General features: G+C 42.1%; 1 long non-coding RNA gene across 1 annotated transcript in view; it reads left to right on the top strand.

Moving 5' to 3' along the window:
- Positions 1-356: 356 nt before the first annotated feature.
- The window catches only part of LOC144492537 (uncharacterized), a 50,121-nt gene continuing 25,427 nt past the window's right edge, over positions 357-25,050 (top strand). The window contains exon 1 of the long non-coding RNA XR_013497601.1: positions 357-613. This is a non-coding gene — a long non-coding RNA (uncharacterized LOC144492537). The remainder of the gene's footprint in view (positions 614-25,050) is intronic.

Here is a 25,050-nt window from a genome sequence, read left to right on the forward strand (position 1 = left end):
AACCCACGACGTCTTGGGAAGAGCTCGCAGGGACCCCTGTTAATCAGGACTGGAATTAATGAGAATCTATGCAGAGGGGTTGGGAGTTTTTTTTAAGCAGATCGCCTTATTATTATACATATACAGTAGATTCTTTATTTCCATCTGGTTTCCCCCCTCTCCCTCTCCCTCCCTCCTCCTGCTTGCATTTGTGTAGCAGTCGGTGGTTTTTTTTCCCCCCATAAATATATATATATATATATACACACACATCTCTATATTCCTGACTTTGTGGCTCACTCCGAAAAGCGTCACTTGAATATTGATCCGAGGTCGCTAATTAGCCCTTCCCGTCGTGCCTTCGTAATGAAGCACATGCGCACTGAATTAATCACAGCCATTTTTGCACGGAAACTAATTAGCAGAATAAAGATCCATCGACTTTTTTTCATTGCGAGTTTCGCCCTCTTTTCCGCCGCCACCGCTGAAATTGCTCGCTCCTGGAATGTCCTGGCCGTCCTAACACGAAGCGGTGCCGCCGGGGCCCCCCGAAGGATTCTTTGTATGGGATCTTTACGAGCTGATCTGGATTACACCATTTCTCCTTTTGCAAACAGCACACGGTGGAAAAATCGTAAGTTGCAACTTTTTTTTTCTTCTTCTCTTTCTCTCCCCCCCCCCCCCCTCTCTCCCTCTCCTCCCCTTCTCCTTTCTCCCCCTCTCCTGCCACTTTGCTTCTTTTGTGGATGTGTTAATTATAGACCATCGCCTCTCTCCTCTCTCTCCCTTTCGCCAGCCTGAAACCTTTCCCCTCCCTCCCACTTGTACTTTTCTCCTTATTATTATTTGCAAATGGTCATAATAAACACAGCCCGCATCCCAGCACAACTTTGAACACTCAAGTTTATTATTATTGTTATTTATTTTTTGTTACCTTGTAATGTTTACATCCGCACCAACCTGATCTTGAGCAGCCGGCAACATAAGTCTCTCCCCCCCTTCTTTTTTTTAGTGCAATGTTTTTTGTTGTTGTTGGGGAGGGAGGGGAGGTTAGATCTGTTTGAAGTCAATAGCTATCTTATTTAGTGGTGGTCACCCCCACCTCCCTACCCCCCCTCCCCCGGGGGGGGGGGGCAGGCTAGTCGGAGAAGCCGCGGGGATTGAGGGCTCCGAGTGCCGGCTGCTGCCCGGGGTCCGCACGCCGGCAGATGAAGCTTGGGAGCTCGGCTGTGAGGGTCCGTCTTTCTTCCGGAGGGAGGGGATAGGGGGAGGGATGGATCTGGCTTTCTGTGGCCGGGCTGGGGGCTTTCTTTCTCCGTCCCGTTGCCTCTCTCTCTCTGTGTCCCTGGATGTATTAGTTGGGATGCGGTTCAGTTAAAAAAAAGAGGTTGGATTTCTTCATTTTGTTTTTTTCTCTCTCTTTTCTCTCTCCTCCTCCTTTTGAGTCCCAGGATCGGAAGGCGGTTGTCTTAAAGAGTTTTCTCTCTCTGTAATTTTTTTACCATTTCTTTTTTTTTCCCCGAGGTTTTGTTTTCTCAATTCCTGGGATGTTGGAAGGGAGGGGAGGGCAGGAAAGGGGGGGGGGGGAGCTGAATGTAGGAGCCTTGATCCCGTGTTGACTTTATTTTCGGATTCTCAGAGTCACATGTGATCGATCGGTTTTGGAGAATGTGTTTAAAAAGAGTCGGAGAGTCAGCGAGCGGCAGTCAGAGCGGAGGAGAAATCCTGGAGGTGGACAGGGAGGGAGAAAAGGAAAGGGGGGGGGGGGGGGGGATCCAGCGAATGGAAGAAGGAAGTAAAAGGGGGGGAAATGGGTCGGAGCGAGAGTTGACAGAAAAGGGCAAGGGGGAAGAGATGAGCCGATCGGAGCCAAGGGGGGAAGAGAGAAAGAGATGGAAAGAGATGGGGATCAGAGGAGAGGAAGATTAATAAAAAGGGGGAGAGGAATGCACAGATAAAGGGGGAGAGAAAGAAGAGAAAAGGGGCAAAGCGATGGAGAGATGGGGATCAGAGGAGAGGAAGATAAAAAGGGGGAGAGGAATGACGAGAAAGAGGGAAAGGAGAAAAGGGAAAGCGATGGAGAGAGAGAGAGAGATGGGGATCAGAGGAGTGGAAGATAAAGAGGGAGAGAAAGGACGGGAGCAGAGAGTGAAAACGGCAAGATGAAACGCAGGGAGGGTGGAAAAAAGGGCAAAGGGCGACAGGCGAAATGGAGAAGATGAAAACAAGGGCGGGTGAATGGGGGGGGGGGGGGGTGGAAACAGAGGATCAGGAGACGCTGGATTGTTGGCAGATCCAGCAGGAAGAAGGGGACAGGAGAGGGAGAGGAGCGAGCCCCGATTGGGACCAGAGAAATATCTATATATAATAGAAAAAAGAGAGAGGGATGGGATCGACTCCCATCTGGGAGAATGGGACATTGGGGCAGATTTCAGCAGACAGTCCAGACAGGGGGGGGGGGGGGGGGAGAGAGAGAGAGCAACAATAACAAAAAAAAAGCCCAGGAGGAGGTGGACTCGCCGAAGAGACGGGAGAAAGGTAGAGAGACAAAAAAAACCCGAGTGTTGGAAGTAATAGGAGAGCAGAAGTGAAGTGGAGGGGGAGATGCGAGATGAGATGAGCAGATAATCGAGACTCAATAGGGAGCTGGGACACATCAGTCAGTCATTGAGATCATTTGTGCTCCAAACACACCGTTTCAGGGCATCTGATACCAGATCGAAGGCGATTTTTATGACTACTTTTGTGCGCACACACACACACATCAATGGAGAAAGCAAAGTTTATGTGGACAGATTCCCTCACTTATTTTTTAAAATATATACATTTCAAATTGTGGACTCGACTGTAGCTGGATAGAATTGGGGAATCTGGTGGAAAATGTTATATTTAGATGATGAGATCGGGATAGGATCGCCCCCCCCCCCCCCAGCGACCGGGTCAGCCCGAGTTCGTACGCGGACGAGGGGTGCGTGCATGTCGGCGGCCGGGGAGGGAGGGGATGCGCCGAGCAGGGTGAGGAGCTGAGCACGCCGCTACCACCGCCGCCTCCTCCAGCCCAGCCAGGTGCTCGCCCGCAGAGAGAGAGAGAGACACACACACACACGAAACACACATCGCTCGGAAGTTCCGGCAGAAATATGGGCACCGCCGAGGATCCGATTTCACCGCATTTCCACTGTGCAGAGGCACCGCACACCGGACCAGTTATTCCAGTTAACGACAGGGGAGGGGAACTTGCAGGAGCAAGAGGAGGAGGAGGAGGGGGACACAAAGGGGGAGGTGTCAGGGTAGTGATCAGTAATTATTTATTTATATATGTTTTTCAAGCTGTAATAATGCTGTACTTTAATTGTGGGGCATCATTTAGTGTCGGTGTGTGTGTGCATGGCTCCTTCATCACACACGTCCGCATTCAGTCTGTTGCAGATGCCTAGCCAGACCTATTTTTAAATCAGCACAGTTGCTGCCTCTAACCCTGTAAAAGTGAAGGTCCCAGATTGACAGTCGCCGGCCCAGCCTGTACAGCACGGTAGACAATTTGGTTTTGGTGCGCTTTTAATTGGAGCTACCACATTTAGAAATTGGACTCAAATGCTTCCCAAGTGCAGTTTGTTCCCAAGCATCTCCAAGCCAATGTAAGTGATCCGCACAGTGTATCCATTTACACGCTAAGAAACGGGATAGGAATGTGTACAGGTAATATTCTTCAGAAGCAAGACAAGGAAAGGACCGCAAAAATTAAATTATGCATTCCCATCCAAACGAAATATCCAGCCCATTTGCAGCTTTTCTTTCATTGTGTAACCTGAAAGTAAATGACATTAAAAATTAAAGACTACAAGTTGCTGTTAATGCTGCTTCATTAGGGGCACGGTGTTTTGCAGTTGTGTTGACACTTGCTGTTAAAATAAATTATATTCATTTTAATACACACAAATGATTGACGAATTGTAACTGAACAGGATTTTTTTTTCCTCTGTAAGCTTGATAGTTTCCATTTATCATTTAGGTGTCTCCCAAAACTGTGATTTAGTGTTAGGGTATGCATTGGCCGATTAGATCAGTGGCCATTCAGTGTATGCATTGTTGTATGTTAATTCATCTTCAGGATTCCTTTTTTAATGCACCAGAACTGGTGCCTTTAAACCCCTTAAACTCACCCACAGTAGGATAGTTCACTTGCCAATATGTGGACAACCTCGGTGGAGCAGCCACTGCGAAAAGAAGGGAAACATTGCCTTTTTTTTTACATTAATTGACCTGTGGTGTCGATAGCAAGATGTAACCATTTTATTCCTCTAATACATGCCTTTAAACGATAATTGGAGCCCCTCAAATTAAAAGCTAATGTAAGCGAGGCTTTCATCTATTCCGAACACAATAGTGAAGGAACAGATTGTCTACAGACATTTGAGAACAATAGTGTTTACCAATAAATTGCTTGTAATTCTAAATTGGCAAGGCTTGTGTATGTGTGTGGGGAGGGGCTCCTTACTGTTTGGTATTTGAAAGCACAGGGGTGTCACAAACCTGTGCAAACCCTTAATGCCTTCAGAGGCTATTTGTCTTTTGACAGAGCTCAGGCACTCACTCTTTGCTCCATGCCTTTTCCAACCAAAAAAGAGAGAAGGACACCAAGTGAAAACAGTCCTAAGTGGCCCATTGATGGAATGTTTTGTATTGTGTGGATCTGTGCGGCAACAGTCAATATTAAATCTTTGCGGAAACAGCTTGGTTTAATTTTCTTTGGCAAAACCTAGCCTATATTTAGATGTGCTATTGGAACTTATACGCACATTGTTTATAGTAAATGTTCAGTATTGCAATAAAATCATTTAAAATGTGCCCCGAGGCATTTGTGGGACTGCAAATGTGATTTTCTTTTTGCATTTGCTGTTTATAAGTATTTTAAATTGGCTGCGCCTTTAATATTTCTGTCAAAAATGCAGCCAGTAAGAGTTTTTAATTTGCTTAGAGATTATAGGAACAAAAAGCCTGTTCCTATTAATTTTTTCATCGCTGTTGCACAGTGCTACAAAAAATGTATTTTGATTTCACCCTGCCAAAGAAATTTAATACATAAATTTCCTGTTATCCAAACTTGCAGTAAATGGAAGTCAAACTCTTGCGTTTTATGTATCGAGCATTGATATTATAGTAAATATATGGGGCGCTTCCATTGATCAGAATTCCTGATTATTTGTAGTCTCTTGGCCGTCTGCTGTTGTTCAGTTTGGACAAATGGAGTTTCATCTTAATGTTGATGAGTCAAAGAAGCAAGTTGTCCTGTGTTGGTGGTAGATTGATGGAGTCAGGGGCTAAAATGAATTGCCGAGGCCAGGAATAAAGGGCCGTGAGTGTGTTCAGGTACCTGTGCTGCAAAGCGAAAGCTTGCTCAATGGCTGTGTGGGAAATGATGCAGCCCTTGACGATGCCAGACAGAACTGTAGATGTCAGGCTTTGCACGGCAAGCTGAATTGAGCAGCAAGGCAGAATGATTCAGATTAACCTTCGCTTGAACATTGTTTAACACAAGGCTTTGAATGAAATGCTTGCTGGCACATTATGTATGTTTGTGTAAATTTGCATAAGCTTCGAAGCTGGGTACAATAATTGCATTTGGTGTTGTAGCTATGGTCGTTGCTGTAGGGGACATGGAATTATGTTCTCGATTTAGTCTTCCCTTCCATTTATCAAATCTAAATCCTCCACAACACAATGTACTCATTATTGTAAATAGAAAAAGTATTTTTTCATTCTCTTATCTGTGTAAGGAGGTATGAGTATGTGAAAATTCATGAATATATTGCCAAACGGAGTCAATAGGAATGGTTTAATTTAATGATACATAGTATGCAACTGGGAAGAAGGTAAAGTAGTGTAGTACTAATCCTTTGTTGATGAGTGAAGTCACTCATTGCCTCCTTTCTGTGTCAGTTCCTAAAGAGCTAAACAGAAACTAAACAGTAGAAGATAAAGAACTGAAATTACTGAGGCCTTGTCCGCAGTCCATTTTTGTTTGAAATGTGCTGGGAAAGAATGAGTAATGTAGGCCAAGAATGGGTGGGAACCAGCATAGGCTTAAGCGGCCCTTAGTTTACGTAAAGCTTACAACTGCTCGGATTCACAGCAGGCATTTTGCCGGAATATCGATCATCAGTGTAACTGAGCTAGTATGAGGGGGGCGGGGGGAGGAAGCTAAGCTGAACAGGTTTTTAACTGTACGTGTACACCTAAAACAAACCAGGTACTGGCTGAGAACAGAGGCTAGTTCAAACAAGGTTTGTTTTCAGCTCGATTTGCATTTCAATATGCAACTGCCATAGAGAGAAAAGGGAAGTAACTTGACCAACACTTTGGGAGTGTGTATGCCATATGTGTATCAGATATAACAATGCTTCTGTAAAGTTAATTGGAGCTGGGCTAATTGTTTGGTAGGATTGCGACGTTAAAAAAATACTGAGTTATAAGATCCTGCTTTAACTCTTTACGTACCAAATTTACATTGTAGTGTTCAAAATCGGTATACGCTACTATTTGTTTAACAGCTGCACAAATGACTCTTGTACCAGTTTAATTCTGGATGCTGTGAAGCACTTAGGGATAATGGAGCAACCAACTTTCTCGAGATTCAGTGTTTTTTGAACAAACACTCAAATCCGTTCTTGCTTTTTGACCTTGGTACAGGAGTATTTATCATCACCTCGAAGGACCCATGTGATTTCTGACTGGTCTCTGACAACACTTGGACATTTTTTTTTTCAGCATTTAAAGTGACTTTAATGTTCACGTGGCCAGTTTGCAGCATTGCCATAGGTTCCAGTTCTTTTTTTTCTCTCGCTCTGGCCTTGATTATGCTTGCTTAGCCCTATTCGCACTTCTTCTGTTTTCATACGCAGACATTGAACTGTGGTGCATTGATACATTCAAAGTGCTCAAATGAAAGCTAATATAGACAAGTTTTTCTCCCTTTATATAAAACAAATGACCCAAAATAGGAATGACACATATAATGATGATGCAACACATTGCGGAAAATGCTTTGAACAGCTTTGTTTCTCTGCTTGCTGAATTCCATACCTCAGCTGTGCTATTTGGAGAGGTATGGCGGCAGAGGTGGCCGCTCCCAAAAGGGACGGAAAGATAAATGATTGTCTCAGGCCGCTCCTTTTCATTTTCTTACGTCTGGCACTGGTGGCACCTTTTAATATTCTACCCCTCATATTTGAAGATCTGGGCTACGGAGGGGATTCAGAGGTGAAAAAGTAGAGGAGCACATAATATAGCTTCAGTTAAATGAGGGTGAAGAAACAGAAATGAAACATGCAGCATAGAGGTTATGATCTTTTGTCATTCTCCTGTTTATAAAAGAAATAATAAAATGCTAATACATAAAATATGATGAGTGCTTGAAGTGGACTGGCATGTGTCACTGTGTTATTCCCAGCACTCTTACAAATTAACACTGACATATTGAGAATTGAAATCCATTGTTACATACCACTGGTGTTGTTTTAACAGTGACACTTTCAATTTGTATTCTTAATCCCTGGATACGATGTTATGAGTTATTAATATTGAATTTCAGCTCTTCTGCAAAGTTGCTTTTATATTGGCACTTTTAATTGAGATTCCAAGAATTCTGCTCACCTATTCTGGCCAGAAGGTATATAGACCCTTTACAAACTGGATTCAGAGTCTCCTAATCAGGATAAAGGAGTTGGATTTAGCATTATGAATAGCAGGATGCAACTTATGATGCCAGTCTCCTGAAATCCCAGTTAATGAAGCATCAATATTAAACCGCTTTAATGCACCTGCAATCATAGAATCCCTATAGTGTAGAAGGATGCCATTGGGTCCATTGAGTCTGCACTGACTCTCTGACAGAGTATCTTAGCCAGGCCCTTTTCTCCACCCTATCCCAATATACCATATTAAAATAAGCCATTATCAGGGCCTGTCCATCTTGGTATTGACCATATGCAACATTTTGGATCTTTAGTTTATGTACTATCTGGCTTTGAGATGGAATTGATATATAGATAATTAGGAAAGTATTATCCTGTTTTGGTCAATCAAGGTACAGTCTTTTGCTCTGCATTTCTAAGTGTATTAAGGTGTAATGGAAGTTAGACGTGATGAGTTACCCCTTGAAAACTATTCGCTCTTTTTATCTCCCCACTTTTTGTTTCCCCTGCCTTTTCATTGCATCCCTGCAATGCAGAAGGAGTAAGAAGTTTAACAACACCAGGTTAAAGTCCAACAGGTTTATTTGGTAGCAAAAGCCACACAAGCTTTCGAGGCTCTGAGCCCCTTCTTCAGGTGAGTGGGAATTCTGTTCACAAACAGAACTTATAAGACACAGACTCAATTTACATGAATAATGGTTGCAACTCTTGCAACTCTTGCAACTCTTGCAACTCTTGCAACTCTTGCAACTCTTGCAACTCGGCCAACGTTGTCTACCTGATACGCTGCAAGAAAGGATGTCCCGAGGCATGGTACATTGGGGAAACTATGCAGACGCTGCGACAACGGATGAATGAACACCGCTCGACAATCACCAGGCAAGACTGTTCTCTTCCTGTTGGGGAGCACTTCAGCGGTCACGGGCATTCGGCCTCTGATATTCGGGTAAGCGTTCTCCAAGGCGGCCTTCGCGACACACGACAGCGCAGAGTCGCGGAGCAGAAACTGATAGCCAGGTTCCGCACACACAAGGACGGCCTCAACCGGGATATTGGGTTTATGTCACACTATTTCACATAAATATTTCTGCTTTTTTCCTCCTGAGTCTTTATCATGCGATCCTAGAATCAGAATTTATGTCACACTATTTGTAACTCCCACAGTTGCGTGGACCTGCAGAGTTTCACTGGCTGTCTTGTCTGGAGACAATACACATCTTTTTAGCCTGTCTTGATGCTCTCCCCACTCCCATTGTTTTGTTTCTTAAAGACTGGATTAGTTGTAAGTATTCGCATTCCAACCATTATTCATGTAAATTGAGTCTGTGTCTTATAAGTTCTGTTTGTGAACAGAATTCCCACTCACCTGAAGAAGGGGCTCAGAGCCTCGAAAGCTTGTGTGGCTTTTGCTACCAAATAAACCTGTTGGACTTTAACCTGGTGTTGTTAAACTTCTTACTGTGTTTACCCCAGTCCAACGCCGGCATCTCCACATCATGCAGAAGGAGGCCATTTGGTCCATCAAGCCTGCACTGACAACAATCCCACCTTGGCCCTATCCCCATAACCCTACGTATTTACCCTGTTGATCCCCCTGACGCTAAGGGGCAATTTAGCATGGCCAATCAACCTACCTGCACATCTTGGGACTGTGGGAGGAAACCGGAGCATGTGGAAGAATCCCACTCAGGCATGGGGAGAACTTGCAAACTTCACACAGACAGTCACCGAAGCCAGAATTGAAGCTGGGTCCCTGGTGCTGTGAAGCAACAGTGCTAACCACTGTGCCACCTGTTCTCCTGCCCCACCCCCTTTCTTTTATATTCTCCTGTCTCCTTGCCTTTTGTTCTCCCCTTGTTTCTTGCTCCCCAATCTCCCCTCCTTGACTTTTGTTCCCCTGCTGCCTCTCCTTGATTTTTGCTCCCCTACCCCCTCTTTGACTTTAGCTCCACTTCCCCACCTTTTAGTCAATTGGAAACAGCCACCGTGACCATTTTCTCATTAAAAAAAAAACAAATGTACAACATTTTGGATCAATTGGAAACTCCGAGATGGGTGCAGAGCTGACAACAGCAGTTTTATATTTGAAAAATTTAATTGTACTTGATCAGTAACTTGGCTCTCTCACAGTTAAGGTAAAATGGTGTGTAGCTCTAAGATTAATCTTCAGTGACTGGATCAATTGTGACATGGGGAAGATGCAACTCAGCATGGTATAGAATTGTATTGTGTGCCTGTGCATTTTATGACACTAGGTGACCAGTGGATAAAAACATTTTTAAAAATGGGTTTCCATTGTTGCTGTTATCTTGGAATCTGTAGGCCCAGAGTCATAGAGTCAGAGTCATTGAGGTTTACAGCATGGAAACAGGCTCTTCGGCCCAACTTGTCCATGCCACTCAGTTTTTATCATTAAGCTAGTAGTCCCAATTGCCCGCGTTTGTCTCATATCCCTCTTTACCAATCTTACCCATATAACTGTCTAAATGCTTTTTAAAAGACAACATTGTCTTTTAACCTTTGCAGGAACTATTTCTCTTGCTTCCTGCAGAGTCTGTGATTTTCTATCATTCCCGCAGGAGTAGAATTTATTCCCACTCTCTTCCTTCCCCCCTCCAGATACTCAACAGACTTATTCTTTTCTGCATGCATTATAGCTCTAGCGATGCAGTGGTTCCTGGAAGTTTGCATCATTTGCATCAGCAATGGACTCTTCTGCATGTGTGTTTTCCTGATTTATATCAGGCTTTCATGTGCGTGGAGACTGTTGACTGGGCGAGAATGGAAAACTGTGTGGGAGAGTGAAAGGAGTAAACTCAGTGCCAGGATAATCAGAGGTCCAGTGTTTTCTTTTCCATATAGCTAGGTCATGAAGGATAAAGCTGGAATCTAATCCTTTCACACTTCCTTAAGCCTTTATTTACCATGACACACATTTGCACCTCCAAATCTAACAGCCACAGTGAGAGTCAGCTCATATTTATAGGAAAGGTCTGTGTATATTTTATATATGCATATAACATATATCAAGCACTGGTGAACCCCAGTTAATGCCCACCACCTGACTACAGTTAAACATCCAAATCATGTACAATTAACACAATGGGGTCATATGGTTTTGTAAGTAAATTGAACCATGGGCCAGATTTTTGTGAGGTCAAGATTTGTATTCTTTAAGAATGGTGGACGGGACATGGATACAAAAATCCCATTTCTGACATCCAATTTTTGGTAGTGGGGAAAGGGAACAGAGAGTGATTCACCAGGATGGACACCCAAAATCAGGACCATTTGAACTTGGTTTAAACAGATTCCATTTTGACTGCTGCAACTCAACCCACAGTATGGGAGTTCCGAATGGACAGAGTAGATGCAAACACTCTTCAAGGATAGATACATTCTGCGTAAGGGTCATGAGCTGAAGACTTTTAAATGTCCCACTCTCTATAAACTTAAAAAAAAGCCCCCACTGTCTGAGCATGTACATAAAAACAATTTGCTGGACTATTTTGAGACTGGCTTAGGTTAGGAAACAAATAGCATCTGGTCATGCAATTTCAATAGAGCCCAGAGTGTAGGTGGCCACAGGGTGGGCGAGTACCAAGGTGGGCTGTGTTGAACATACACTTCCGTTCTCCAGTACTTCAAACCAGTTGTTTTTGAAGTTGTTAGGCCCTCTAGCCCTCACCCATGGCTCCTCATACCCGCCTGACAGTCCTTGGGTAAATATCAGGAATCGAAAGGATAGAGTAAACTCCCTGTACTCTGTGAAGCTACATCACTTTCTCTTCCTGGCTTCCAGGCAAGACTTGAAACTTTAAGGAGAAAAGCGTACTGTATTCAACTGCTGCTTCTTTATTCCTCTTTTCCATAGCTTCTCATAGAAGAATGTACTTTGCCGAATCTGTTTGGAACCCTGGTTCACCACTACACATCATGCATTGCCAATTTTGTTGCAGTATTTTGAGGGCTGTTTTTCAACATTCTGTTTTATAATTCCCTGAAGATTAATTCCAACCCTCTGCTGAGTGGGGGCATCTGCAAAGCAGCTAATTTTTGAACAAAGTCCAATATTGTCTGAGACCGATGATAAAGGGTGAAAATTCTCAAGAGTCACCTGCATTCCCTTTCAAAGCCATTGTCTTATTGGGTGGCGGTGCAAATCTGCGTCTCTTTTTAAGTTACAGCACCAATAACGTTTGCAGACACCCAGTGGGAGGAAGAGTGGGTGTCACAGTTTAGCATATCTGCCTTAAGATTCTCTTTTCTTAAAATTTCAAGCGTGATGCCACTTGATAAGAGAAAGAAAAGTCTTTTTTTAATTCCCTGTAAGGAGCCAGTCGTGGCCTGCATCAGTTTCCAGGTAGAACATTAATATTTGTATTTCAAGTTCTTGACAGATGGAGCTTTGACCCTGCACGAAGCTTGTCGGTTCACTCAGTCAAACTGAGCGATGCTGTGACCTACCTACAGGGCTGTGCGGGGTGCATTTGCGTATGCTAATAGACTGACTTGCTGTGGCTTGTTTTACAGTGATTTGTGCATGCATTTATATGCAAATGTTAACAACTGATAGCTGGTTTAATTACATTGGGCTATTGTTATGCTGCCAAGCTAGTGAGCTGAGCATATTTGTACCTCAGATACGAGAAAGGGCTAGTTCCTCCCACACTCCTGGATACATTTTGTTCATATTTTAAAATGTTAACCTCTGCACTGGGTGATTCCAATATGGAGTTTTAAGTTGTGTTTTGATAGGCTGGGAACTTAGATGTTTTACTGACAGTTTTTTCCCCCAATCACCCCATGTTTTAAATGTTGCCATTTTATCTGATCGACCTCAAGGCTCAAGACATTTTGGAAAATATATTTTTTTTAGCAGTGCTTAACCTTTGTGGGTGTGAGACGACTTAAAAAAAAAGAGTGGGGTGGGGGATGGGATTCTGAAACGATCAGAAGTTGGGTAATTTTGCACACATGGATGAAGAAAGTGGTGCATTGCCAGGATTCTTGTTTAAAAATAAAAGTGTATGGGGTTTACATTTTCCTTCTTGAAGAAAGCAGCCCCTGGCGTTCTTCAGGGTTTCAACAGACCTGTCTCTAAAATAGTTCTGAGCCACAGAGTAGCCAGTTCTGTTCAGCAGTGGGCATCTTCTTGGTTCCACTGTGCCGAGGTTTCTGCTCAGAGGCCGATGCACTTTCTTTCCCTTTTTTTGTTTTTGAGAAGTGGTTTGTAATCTGAGTAAAGAGTCCAGTTTATAAAAGTTTGCGCTGCTCTGAAGTGCAATTGCGTGCAGCTTTTCCTTTTTTCTTTTGAGTTGGCACAGTGGTCAGATGGAGGATTCCTCCAGCCGGTATCTGGTTACTTGTCCATTGTGAAAGCGTATTACAGGCTTGAGCAACAAATGTTCCCAGTGTAGGTTTTTTAAAAAGAAGTAAACAAGTAGTTTATTTGTCATTAATTATGTCAGTGGCGGTGCCAGATATATAGCTGGGCTATGGGAAACCTTGTAGAGTTCCTGACCAGTTAAGGGGCAAACCTGTGTTTTGCTTCATTGGCATTGGCTATACATTTGAGCATAATGCAATATATACTACTGAAACTTAAATGCTTTATAGTTTAATGCCTGGAAGCAATTCAGACTTGTTCTGCTCGCTCTGAAGAAGTCTCTGCAACATGTATGTGTCATTTGTATTGGGTGCTTTTATACATTTTCCTATCTATATCCAAAGATCTTCCTTCATTGTGCTTTGACCTTTCAGTTTGTGCCATCCTATGTTTTAAATTGAGAGGCATAATGTGTTAGATGTATTTGGAGAGTGCTGCTGGTTTGGAGCAAATTCTGAATAAATTAACATTTAAAAAATATTATATATATTCTATATATATATATAAAATATCCCCAGAGCTTAAAAGCTGAACCATTGTGAACTTTCCAAGTGTCCATGACTTGACTTCCTGGAAACAGTTTTCTGTGGTTTGTTGTTACAAAGTGCAATTAGTAAAATACACTCGTGTGTGACAAATGACATGCTTTTAGACTGGACTTCAGCATCTCTACAAATGTTGAATGCACCACGCCCACCCACCCACCCACCGCATGTAGACTATTGCCCTCCGGTTCCTGCACCATCATCCAGCCATCATTCAAGGACCAACATCACCTCCCATCCATTGCTGCTGTAACAGACAGACCTGTAGGCAGTACATCCACCTCAAGTGACATCAGCCATTTCACATGTTGGGAAAGAAAGGGAGCCAGTAGCTTGCATATATACAGTATATTGGGTGGGGAGGGGGTGAAATCCACAAGTGTGAATCCTTCATTGCTTTGCACATACATACCTGGCCCCTAACCAGTTTAGATTCCTCACACACCTGTATGTGCAAGTGTTCATTTGTATATACTTAACTATATAGCATCTTTCATGGTGTTCAGTAATTTAGTAATATGTGATTATATTAAAATCATATCCATTACCTGATTTACTTATTTTTTGGATAAATGCTGCAGAGTCCTCTGACTTCTGACATGCAGCCTTCAAAAGAGGATTAAGCATTTACTATTTGCTTGGCATAATATTTATTTTCTCTCCATCTTCAAATTGTCAGTGGAAAAAAAGTGAAGATTGTAGGTGTAATGCCATTTGCTATACCTTGAGGCAACTTCTATTTCTCCCCTCTGGTAGATCAGTCAACTAACAGTCTCATCAAGGTAAACCAAAGTTCTACCCTGTTTCCCACGTGCTAGTCCTTAACCTCAGTGTTCTTTTGTTCCAGTTCTACATAATATAATACTGTTTACCTGCATCAAAGCTGCAAGTGATGCAGGTGATGGAAAAGTGATTCCGTGTTTAAGGAAAACTTGACCTTCTCTGGCATGTTTTCTGAATTGAGCCAGCCAATTGCAGAGCAGCACTCACGGGTGACAGTGGATCTCACAGGCCAGTAAATCTTTGCCCTTCAGACGAGAGCGAGATCAATGGTGGGGAACAGCTTGCGAATGAGGAAGAAAAGCCCTTTTGTTTTTACCTATTGTGCTCCACCTAGGAGGGGGTGGGAGCTTCGTGGAGTTAACAAAATGTAAGATTTCATTACTTTGCTGGATCTTCTCTTCATCTGCATTTTGTGCACAGTGCATGTGAAATGTTTTGAATCTATGAAGTGATTTGAATTTTAAAATTATCGTCTGATACAAACATGCTAGCACAGCCTTAGCCCTTCGGGTGGCCTATCACTGTAGCTCTCATTTACACATATTCTCCTGCTTTTGGTGCACAAATGAAGCTCTCTCTTACTCTGTCTCCACGTGACTGTGGTTCTACGCTCTCTCATTCTTGCACACGCCACTTTGGTTGTGCGCCGGCACCATTTTCCCATGCTGAGATGTCAAACAGCCCATTTTATACCCAGTCAGGTTGTCTGCTTACACTTTATGTCTGTTAACTCATTCACTACCCATTCTGTCATTGTGCAGTGACTGCTGTTCCCATCCGTGTTGCAAGGCTATATTTTTCATAGAAATAAAGCATGAACTGTGTTCGAAACAACTGAGAAGTGCCAAAGTGAGACCTTTATGTTTGTACTACTAGTCCTGAGACACGTTTTCAAGCTGATACTTTGTCACGTGAATGTTACTCGATAGATTGCATGGAAGCAGTGCATCAATAGGTGGAACAGGGCATCTTCCTGCCAAGTATTTTCAGTCCTTGGTAATAAATTGGAAATTTAAAGAAAGCCTTTTGTGATTTGTACATCTTTTTAGTGCACACCTTATTTTTTATTTGCATCCAACTGACAGCAATTGTTCCTATAAGAGTTAAGAGTCACACATCAGTATCACCATCTCATTGGTGTTTTACCCTCGTGAGTTGTGTTCATTTGTCTGTAACTATGTTTACAGTATTAGTGTTAACCAATCTTACTTGAAAGATGTTGCCTCAAACAAGCACTGAACCCTATGCTGAAGCCATGTATTGTTTACAGAGGTTTACTGATAATAATGTATTCAGCTAAGACCTGCTGAGAATTTAGAATAATTATGGCCGAGAAACCGTCACATACATTGTCCAGCAAAAGAGAGGTCTTGACAGAGGAGTTGTTGCCGCCATCCTTTCTATGAACAATAGGTTGGAGCATTGGTTCTAATGTAGTTTTGAGGATCAGAAAGTTGTCCATTTTAATAGAGCTGTTGTAACAGAGTCAAAATATGTGTATCAGCTCTGACTTTTTTAGTTTAAAAATTTTGCTCAGTGCACCTTTTGATTTTTTTAAAAGAGTTGAATTATTGTATTGCAAAATATAAGTGCAAGCATGATTAAAGGTGGCTTAGTCGCCGAGCACACAGTAACCATTTCTCTTTGAGCCAACTCCTTTATCCCTAATAAAGCAAGCAAACATGTATCGAGAAGTGTAGAAGGTCAAGTTAATATCATGGACCAAAGAAGGTCTGTATAGAATTTTAGATTAACACCGGGCTAATATTTAGGCTAATACTGCTGAAGGTTCCTTGTCCAAAGGAAAACCTACCCATATGAATAGCACAAGCGATTTTGGACATTTTGCAACATGTCAGTAGATCTTAGCTCAAAGTGATGCTGGTAACGGGCAGGATTTCCTAAGTTAGGACCTTTACCCCTTGTGTGTCTCCCGAGGGTCAGATTAAAGGTTGTCTGGGCTTATTGAATCAAAGACTGGAACCCCATTACCACCCCAACCCCCACTACTGTCTCCGATGTGGGAGGTTTTCGTAGGACGTTGCCTGGTCTCGAGGGTGTTGACTACGAGGAGAGGTTGAATAAACTAGGATTGTTTTCACTGGAAAGACAGAGGCTGAGTGGGGACCTGATAGAGGTCTACAAAATTGTGAGAGACATAGACAGGGTGGAAGTATCAATTACAAGGGTACACAGGTTCAAAGTGAGAGGGGGAAAGGTTAAGGGAGATGTGCGGGGGAGGTTTTTCACGCAGAGAGTGGCGGGTGCCTGGAACACACTGCCAGAGGAGGTGGTGGAAGCAGACACATTAGCAACATTTAAGAGGCATCTAGATGGGTACGTGAATAGGGAGGGAATAGACGGATATGCTCCAAGTAAGGGCAGAAGGTTTTTTTTAGTTCAATTAGGGCATCATGATTAGCACGGGCTTGGAGGGCCAAAAGGCCTATTCCTCTGCTGTACTTTTCTTTGTTCTTTATTTGTTCTTTGTTTGTGCTCAGGTATACAATAATGAATAAACGAGTGCTACAATTATTTTATATTTTGTCACTAAGTATATGCAGTGCACCATATATAATTTGGGCAAAATATAATCGGAAGACTTGGAGCTCATAGAATTCCTCCAACACCAAAAGTTCTTTTTTTCCTTTTCTATTTTATATTTTCAGTGTGTGTGTTGTGTGGTGATGTGTGAGTGTGTAAATACACAGATATATATATAAACCTAATTTACTTCTACTCAGGGAGGCTCTTCCAATGCAACAATCGTAAGGTTCTGACTACATTGAACTATCAGAACCAGCTGAGTTATCAGAAATAGACATGAGTTTAGTAGGAGTTTGACTTAATGATATTCAAATGTGGCCTTTAGATTGAAGGCCATGCAAGAAAGCACTGTTTAAATAGAGATGCATAATTGTTCAGTCCTGCTCCTTTGTTTCTAGATATATGTTTGGACAGCCAGATGGTTAAATGAAAAGTATGTTTTCAATTCCAGCAGACAATATTTGTTTCATTTTTGTTCTTTTTTTCTCCCATACTTTTTTTTTCAAAATCTGTGAAGACAAAAGGAGTCCAAGACTCCAACCTGTCTTGCCGCATTCCTAAATAATTTGGTTTTGATTAACTAAAAAAAGGAGCGCAGTCTGTTTCTGTAGCAACAGAGAGGATCAAAGCAACAGGAGTCGCTCCTTTGGTAATGCACCATGATCCTGACGTCCACTTAGCTTTTTAGAAATGTTTTGCCCTTTTAACTTTGATAAGTATTTAGTACACTGGAAAATTGTTTCCAATAGGCAATTGTTTCATGAAAGTGTAGCGTCTTAGATTTAGGAATAAAGTAGAGAAAGAAAATCTCTTTCACCCCCCCCACCCCTTCTTTTTTTTCACCCGCACAGAGTTGGAAAAGGCATTCCACCACTAATCCAGCTTCAACTGGAATGCAAATTGATGTAATTGTTCTACTGAGGATGGGCTGAGAGGGCTTTAAACATCTGCAGCGGCCTTTTTTTTCCCCTCTCTGGAGGACAGGGTTAGCATCTATTTAACATAATGAGAAGTAGTTTTTCATTGGAAGTCAAAGCAGTTTTCTGAAAGGAAGGGTTAGGGGAAGGAGTTCACAAAGTGCAAATGTCAGTCTCACGAGTGTCTACTCGCCGCCTTCAGCAGATACTATCGACTCAAGCTGCAGAGTCAAACGGGGCCTAGTTTTATGTTTAGCAGCTGCCGGCAACCGAGGATTTCAAGAGAGAAAATCCAGATTCAAAATCTAAAACACATCTAACTTCAGTGAAGTGTTTGGTTTGACCTGTGTTTAGTCTTTGATATTCCAGGACAGTTGAGGGCATTATTTGTGCTGCATTTCCACATCTGATTTAGCTGCCTGGTCAGCAACTTCTGTTATTTGTTGAAAGCAAATTCTGTTGGACGCTTACCAATTTTTAAAAATAAGAACACATATGTAGCTTTCTATTTGAGTGTGTCTGAAATGCTTTTGCTTCAGTCACAAACTGGGAAAGTGGAGCGTAATGCTGACATTTTCATTTAAATTAGGGGGTTCTTCTTTCTAAAACATGAGCGGCTTCTCAGTTTTCCTTAGCATTCAGAGTCAACATTGCACTGCTCCCTGTCTCCGACCACTATTCTGGTGTGGTGTATCGGAAATTAAGACAACTGTCATGGTCAGATTGAACCAAACTGAACTGAAAGTCAGATGGTTTCTACCATGTTACTGTTTAACTTCAGCTTTTTTTTGCGGGGGTGAGGAGGTGGGGTAGTGGTGGGAGGAGTGGTGCGGAGTTGGAAGTAGTATTCAGTCAAGGGTTACTGCCCTGTTGCCAAGATTTTTAGCATGCAGCCAGAGAGTAGTGCAGCACAATCAGTGGAGGCCGCAGATTCAATTTCCTCTGCGCTTTCACAGCTACAGATGCCTCACTGTGCGAGGGCGTAGAGAATAGGTCAGGTTTACCCCCCCAAAAATGGAATGGAAAAACACAGCAGAAATCTTCCTGAAGATGCTCTAGGGCATGGATTAACATTTACGCAGGTAGAAAGTTCAGAAGAGTTTGAGTGGTTTGGGGTGGGGGGGGGGGGGGGGTGGAGGTGGGGAGTGCTGGTGGAAGACCAATAGGAGACAAGAAAAACAGGAAAATGAAGGCATGTGGCCTTTTTCAAAAATACATACGACACTGATATATAGCTAGATTTATATGTCTGTGATTCTTCTACAGATTAGCCATAACATCCATTGTGTGATGTAACCGATTTGCTGTTTTCTCAAATGTGGCATTTCCACAGAAATTTCAATCCTTATCAGAGTCATATAGGATTGACTTAATTCACTGTGGTGATAGGGATTGCAAATGGTTTCCAAGAAACATTAGGGAAACCTCTAAGAAATTATATCTGCACCAGTATAAAGTCGAATGGTATATGACCAAATGATGAGAGGAAGGAAATGAACTTGAAGATGGAGGAAGTCTAGGCCTGTAAATAATGAAAATCAAGAAGAAGGAGTCAACTATTTGCCCTATTAAAGCCCTTTACAGTATATCCACAGACTTATTATCGTATCCAGATGAACTTTGCCCATTCCTTAAATGTTCTTGCCTCCATTACTTTTGCCGGGCAAATTATTCAAAGCACTTCTAAGTTTTCAACTTGCCGTACTTCTCACTGCTTTGGCTTCATACTCTTTGGTCCTACTTCCCTACTTTGCTTAAACTAATATTTTGTTTTCTCCTAATCAGTGCTAGTTACTATTTCATATGACCTTAGTTATGTCCCTCGCCCTTCTAATTACCAGTACCTTCTTTATAAACAATATTGCTCGAGTCCCTCTAATCTTTCCTTGTAGCTCATCCCCTTTACCCTTGGAATTAGTCTTTGTAATGCAGATACATCTTTACTGTGACAAAGTGAGTGGAATTGAACACAGTGCTCTAAGTGGAGCCTGACCAATGCATTGTACAGCTTGGGTATAATCCCCGGAGACCTGTACTATATTTCCCTGATAGTATCACCCAGCATTCACTTGCTAAATAATGAAATACATATTTCACATACATTGCCAATCTGGATATGTTTTGTAGCAGAAATGATGAGCATGAAGTATATAATGGGATTAGCCACTCGAACATCACAATTCTGGAGGAAGGAACATGTGAATATTAAAGAGGACACTTCTGAAGGGGACGTTAGTTTTGAATAGCATAAACTGAATTGCACCAACTGTAGGATTGCCTGTTTCTGTCTGTGGGCAGCAAGTGCCATGTATACTACCAGGCTGGTGCTTTAAAGGCACCATCACTAGTTATTGTAAGACTCACAAAAGGAAGGTACCAGGAAAGTGGTGTTTTGTTCTCCAGGCTTGGCTCCTGGCACCCCAGCTGGTGTATTTTTTCCAATAAAGACAATGATATTCAACTCTCGATTGACATCCCTTGTAGTCACAAATGTCCGACAAAAAAAACATTTGGAACAAACGGTGGTCCAAAATTCTGTGGAGTTTTAAAATCAAGCAGCACTGGCTCTCGTTCTTGCCTTTGTGTTGCTGGAAGTCCTCACCTTATTTAGGGCTTCACCACAGCAGAGTTCACCGCTGTTGCAAGCATTCTGTTTGCCAAATATTGACTGTGCTTGCTGGGAAGGCCTTGTATTGCATTGTTTATTTATTGAAATTGAGAGAGGCAAACTTTAACCATCTCATTGTCCAGTGACTGGCAGTTCAGTGGCCTGTGGAATCTGCAGCTGGGTGACACGGTGGAAATGGAAACCCTCAAGATGGATTGTTGTAGCCTGTTATTATTTTTTAACACTTTCTAGCTCAAGTTTATTCTTTTGCCAGGATGAAACTTCTTGATCTCGCACACTGCTCACCACATAAAATGGTCACATCTACTTTGTGAGTGTTTTAATTGCTGTACCTCTATCTCTGGAGCATCTGTTGCATGATGGTGGCCAATGGAATCTTAGTTTGCAAAGTAAAGTTGGCAAAGCAGCTAATATGTTTATTCACATTTTATTTCCTTTACATGGAAAAATTGCCCTTGGAGGTGGTGGTGAGCTGCATTCTTGAACTGCTGCAGTCCACCTGGTGTACGCACACCCACAGTGTTGTTAGAGAGGGAGTTTATGAGAATCATAGAATCCCTACAGTGCAAAAGGAGGCCATTCGGCCCATCGGGTCTGCACCGGCCACAATCCCACCAAAGCCCTATTCCCATAACCCCACACATTTACCCTGCTAATCCCTCAACACTACGGTCAATTTAGCAAAGCCAATCCACCCAACTTACACATCTTTGGACCATGGGAGGAAACCAGAGCACCCGGAGGAAACCCATGCAGTCGCAGGGAGAACGTGCAAACTCCACACAGGCAGTGACCCGAGGCCGGAATTGAAGCCGGGTCCCTGGCGCTGTGAGGCAGCAGTGCTAAGCACTGTGCCACCATGCCGCCCGGAGTTCTAGGTTTTTGATCCAGTGACAGTGGAGGGACGGTGATATATTTCCAAGTCAGGTTGATGAGTGACTTGGTGGGGAACTTGTAGAAACTTGTGCTGCCCTTGTCTTCGTGGGTGACAGAGGTCATGGGTTTGAAAGTGTTGTGGGAGGAGGCTTTGTGAATTTCAATGTAGCACTTGGTGTCCCCACCACCACTTCTTGCTGCTGCTTTTTAATGACATAGTTATAATTTGGAACAGTCATTATTTAATTGTGCAGACATTTTGGCGTATGTAAGTCAATTAGGTTTGTTGAGAGGTGGTGGTATTGACACGATGGCTGGGCTAATGGAAAGGGCACAGTGATGGTTTAATATACCTTCTTCCATTGCAGTTACAAACAGAAAGACCTAGAAACTGGTGAACCAATGGACTGTTCTAGTATTTTTACATTTAGAAATTTTCTTTGTATCTGTGTCAACCTTGAGATGTCTCGGCAAATCTGGATGGCATGATATTTGCCCATGTAACTTCAATGGGAATTGGAGCTCCAGAATCTGAAGAGAGGTTGGCTGAATGCGTTTTCATTAGAGATAAAGCGAATAGAGATTGCTGAGAAAAATGAATGATGTGGATGCCCATGGACTGTGTGTAAGTTGAACTATCGGCACAGCGCTGGAGAGCATGCATTTAGCATTTACGAAACTCAAACAGGGCCAGCAATCTTAAAGAATTTTTTTTCTCCCCAATGTCGCAGATATGTGGAACAGATTCACAGCTAAACAGTTACTATGCCAATTGACAGATTTAAGACAACATTGGGTGAGTGTCTGTTTAGGGAAGAAATGGAGGGCTATATGGGTAAGTACATATAGTCTAAACACTTTGGGAAACGATGATTTCTGAGCTACTCCGATCATGAAGTTTCAAATCAAGGAAGGCAACTGGCCTGCAATGTAGGATCAAATGAAAGTTTTACTGATTTACTGTTTGTGATCTGTGGACAGAACGGACTGACAGGTCCAAGGGGTCTTCTCTCTTTCTGTACTTGTGTTCTTTATGACTGAGATTATTTGAGGTTTGAAACCTGCATCAGACAAACACAATATATGCTATTTTGAATTTGATTTTTGAAAGTTGAAAGAATCTTTTAAATTCACATCCTGCTCCACAGATGTTTTCTACTGCATTTACCCAGCTTTGCTAACAACAGCGAGGAAGATTGTTATCATTAATAGCCTCCAAAAAGAAAGCTGGACTTGCTGCATTACCCTGAAATTAAATAACCTTTGGGAGATGCTAAATTTAATGTCTATAAAAAATATGCATCCTCCTATCATTTACATTGACTGTTGCCATGAACTTTAAACAGGATTTTCTGGAGCTTTGCAGGGCTAGAACAAATGCCTTAATTCATTCAAAGGCAACACCTATCAATTGAATAACTCCTAAAGTACATTCTCCACTCTTTCAGACGAACAAGATTATATCATTGCTGCACCTATAGGATTGTTTATAAATACACAGAATTTGTACAATCTGTGTCAGTCCTCCTTGGTACTGAAGCATAGCAGTTTCTGCTGTTCATTCCAGGTGATATTATTTTATATCATAAAACCATGAAATGGTTGTTAATCAATGGTTGTATTAAACTGTAATCACCACTGCATTTAAGGGTGGTGCCATTTGCTTATTATTGCTACCCTATAAATTTTACCATCTACACAATTGAGTTAAAAGATTCCATTTAATTATATTAGCAAGCTGTTGATTATTAAGAAAAGGATGATTGCATACGACACTGGGTAATCAGTCAAGGTGACCAGAGGGACAGGTTTTGCTGGGGAAGAAAACTCCAACCGACAGAATATGTTGTTTTGCTTTAGCCAGCCATTTTGCGAAGTTGGTCAAATTAAACCAGTTAAGGTTGCACTAATCCTACCCAATTCGAACTGCCAGCACCATCCGACTGAAATTCCCTTTTCGTCGTGCTAAAATGCAGCCCACGTCACCAACTGAAAATAAACATCTTGCAAGTTATGAACTGAACAGTATACATTTCTCAACTTGTCCTTAGCTTTATGGATTTGAGAACTTGTGCAGTGTGTTTGTTAAATGTGTGCTGCATTTCTGGATAACAGAGCCCACGATGAGTGCATCCTTTTTTTTGACTGTTGTGGTCATTGGTTCACACCATTGTAATCAACGCAGTGATTAATCATTATATTTTGCTTAAGTAGGCTATTGTATCTATGGAGATTAAAATCATCCGTGTTGCTTAAAATGGCCAGAATAAGCTAACACTGTTATGTGCATTTGTCACACGCTGGTTGGATTTTGGCCTTTATATTTACTGGCTTCATTTATTCCATTTTTTTTCCCTGTGTTGCTGTTAATTTTCTCTCTGTTTTTCTTCTCATCAGCTAGAACTAGATGCGTTGCCCACCTCACTGCACCCATGTGTGTGCTTTTATGACAACATTAAATTATTTAAAAATAAAAATGATTTAATCTGAGCAGTTAGAATAGCACTATTTTTCAAAGCCTCCTTTGAAAGTCCAAAATGTTTCATTCAGAAGTTCCAGTTTAGTTCTGATATTTGAAAAACAATGGCAAATAATCACTGTCCAGCTCTTCGGTTTACTGCTAGCGTTATGCAGACGCTAAAGTGTATAAAATGGAAATGACTGAACTATATTTGGGTTGCTAATGGAAATAGTATTTTAGAATATCGAGGATGGGATTACATATTCTGGTTATACTGTAACTGTATGCGCTTACTGCAGTAGACCCCTCCCCCATCACTAGGTCGCTGTTCAAAAATGTACATTATTACTCGAGATCCTATAAAAATCTGCATGGGGCACTTTTAACTTTTTTGTAAATAGCTTCAGGGGAGTGATCAGATTGATCAGAACAAAAGCATAATTTAAAAGGATCTCACCATCCACACTGTCTACTCTAGTCCACTAGTCTACAAGGTTACAAATATTACAGCCGAATAGAAATTTCAGAAGCAGTTAACTGGACTGGCTATGGGCAGAGCCCGCTGTAATTGCAAAGATATAATATGAATGCAGCACAATTTATTTCGTGGGAAAACACACATACTCTTGTGTAGCTATAGAATTTCATCAAACCCTCCAGTGATCAGTAACAGGTGCAATTTATCTCACTTTATAACGGTGTTTTATACTGTGCAGCAGGTCATCTAAAATCTATACTCAACAATTTGCATTCGGTTTACCACAGAGAGAGAAAAACTATCTGCACAATACAACTAAATAGATACTTACAAATTCTGCCATTAACAGCCATGTTGAAAAGGTAAGCACGCAAGTGGCGCAAAGTCACTCAGAATTCTTATGAATTCAGCACCTAATGAATATGATCAGGAAAAAAAAGGTTGTCCTCAGGGCTTGCCGTACGCCAGCTGAAAATGCAGTGTTGCCAGTTTCATTTGTCAAGAAACAGCATTGGCTTATCCACGATTACTCATAGGTAAAGGTCTTTGGATTTGGAGGAGTGGCCTTTGTGGAATGAATTTGACGCTTTTTTCCTTTTGAAGGAGAGCCAACCGAATCTCTATGGAAATCCCAGTATTCCTGTCGCACTGTTGACCAACACGCATAATTGGCCAGATCTATTGGCATATTTAATAAGGGACGGCTGCCCTAGATGGGGGTTCTCCTTTGTTTACGTCTGTGGCTTTGTTCA

The sequence above is a fragment of the Mustelus asterias genome, chromosome 4 (assembly GCF_964213995.1).
Source record: "Mustelus asterias chromosome 4, sMusAst1.hap1.1, whole genome shotgun sequence".
Classification (NCBI taxonomy): Eukaryota; Metazoa; Chordata; class Chondrichthyes; order Carcharhiniformes; family Triakidae; genus Mustelus; species Mustelus asterias.